Source organism: Ceratosolen solmsi, unplaced genomic scaffold (assembly GCF_000503995.2).
Source record: "Ceratosolen solmsi marchali unplaced genomic scaffold, CerSol_1.0 scaffold23, whole genome shotgun sequence".
Lineage (NCBI taxonomy): Eukaryota > Metazoa > Arthropoda > Insecta > Hymenoptera > Agaonidae > Ceratosolen > Ceratosolen solmsi.
In genome coordinates, this window is record NW_011948430.1 from 793,048 (window position 1) to 794,690 (window position 1,643).

General features: G+C 33.2%; 1 protein-coding gene across 1 annotated transcript in view; it reads left to right on the top strand.

Annotated features, from left to right (window-relative positions):
* LOC105363934 (dual specificity tyrosine-phosphorylation-regulated kinase 2) overlaps nt 1-1,643 on the top strand; it is a 153,856-nt gene that overhangs the window by 44,522 nt on the left and 107,691 nt on the right.

Sequence of the window (1,643 nt, forward strand, 5' to 3'; positions counted from 1 at the left end):
CCCCCCCCCCGCCCTCTCAGGATACATTTGACAATTTATGATACATTAGGATGAGGGGTCATTGGGCCAGCGTTTCATTTGCATGTTACGTTGGCTCGAAACACACGATGAGTCCTGGCAGAGAGTACATTGTTTCCTCTTCAGTCGTAGTTTCTTTCGTATCCCTGATCTTGCTCCTTTAGAAATACGATACTGTATTACCTACTGACAGTGTCAGTTAGTTGGGCCGTATGTAATTCTTATCGTTTGGATTTACAAAATTTGGACTCAACAAAACATTGGTGTATAGCGGTAATTAATAGTCGTAAATAAATAAATAAATAAATGATTAAAAAAAAGTAATGACTTTGAAAATAGGAAAATAGGATGGTGGAAATAGAATGAATTTAGGATTTAGATTTTTATTTCACCTTCCAGCAAATTCTAAGTAAATCTTGTTTGACGCGGGAAATTCATTTTACTTTGTAAGTCTTTTCGTTAGTGCATATGAAGCGTTAAATGTTATAAATACCAAGGGAAACAGAAAATTCGTTATTTTATTACATACTATTATTGTTTGTCGGTGGTTGGTTATATTTTACTATTATTGGTTGACAAATAACTTTTCGGGAGAGAAACTTTTATTTCAATCGTCTAGGCGTTCCATGTTTATCTAAAAGAAAATCACTCGTTTCTCTGCTCAACGAATATTGAACTTTAGAAGCAATCAAATATAGTTGATTAGGTAAATAATATAGAATCTAATGGACTGACAATATCCTTCTAGGCTTTTTATCATTCTTAGCTTTTTATTTTCTTATCATTATGCAGTAATATATATTTTATCTATTTATTCACTTATTTACATTAAAAGCAATGCAATATTAATTAAACACAAACATGTTAATGTGTAAGAATGTAATATGAAAAAAAAAAAAATTTAAGTAACAAGTATATTTTCGTTTTTTATGGTAAGTGATGAAATTAATATGGCTTTGAAAATATAATTATGTAAATGCAGTTACGAGTTTTATTGTATTCTTAAATAGAATTTAAGCCTATTAAGAATGTAATATATCATCGAATATGTTGATACGTCGCATACGAGATAGTACAATAAATTAACGTTATAAGTATTATCTATGGATGATTTAAAGGACTTCTGAGGTGAAAATAAATGGTCGAACCAAGTGTTGTATAGCGTAGCTCTAACTAAGCGCGTAGCATTTGTTTCGTAAAACGTGTAACCCGTATATTTGAACGTTTGGATAATTCTTAAAGCCTTGGGGAACAAACGAAGAAATATGAATGAAGTTAATTCGGCAGAGCAGTGAGCGTTCTAGCCTTCAATAATAATCGGTAAAGATGTTTAGCTCCGATACATATAAATTTGACGGTACCTCATAAGTCTCATTAATTAAGGTATGAATAATAAGCTAACGGCACTGGAATAAAGTGAAAAATGCCGGAGCGTCTGGCAGTTTAATGCTCAGCCGCCAGTAGTGAATCTTGCTTCTTTTCTATTGGACTAAAAGAAGCGTTCGTGGGCCTCGTTTGACCCATTTCTTAAATTACGTTACGTGCTTAAGTATGGAGTACTCGACTCATGGACTAATAGCGGACGCTGGCTACAAAACGAAGGCGTAAATCATGGCGAAGTAGGA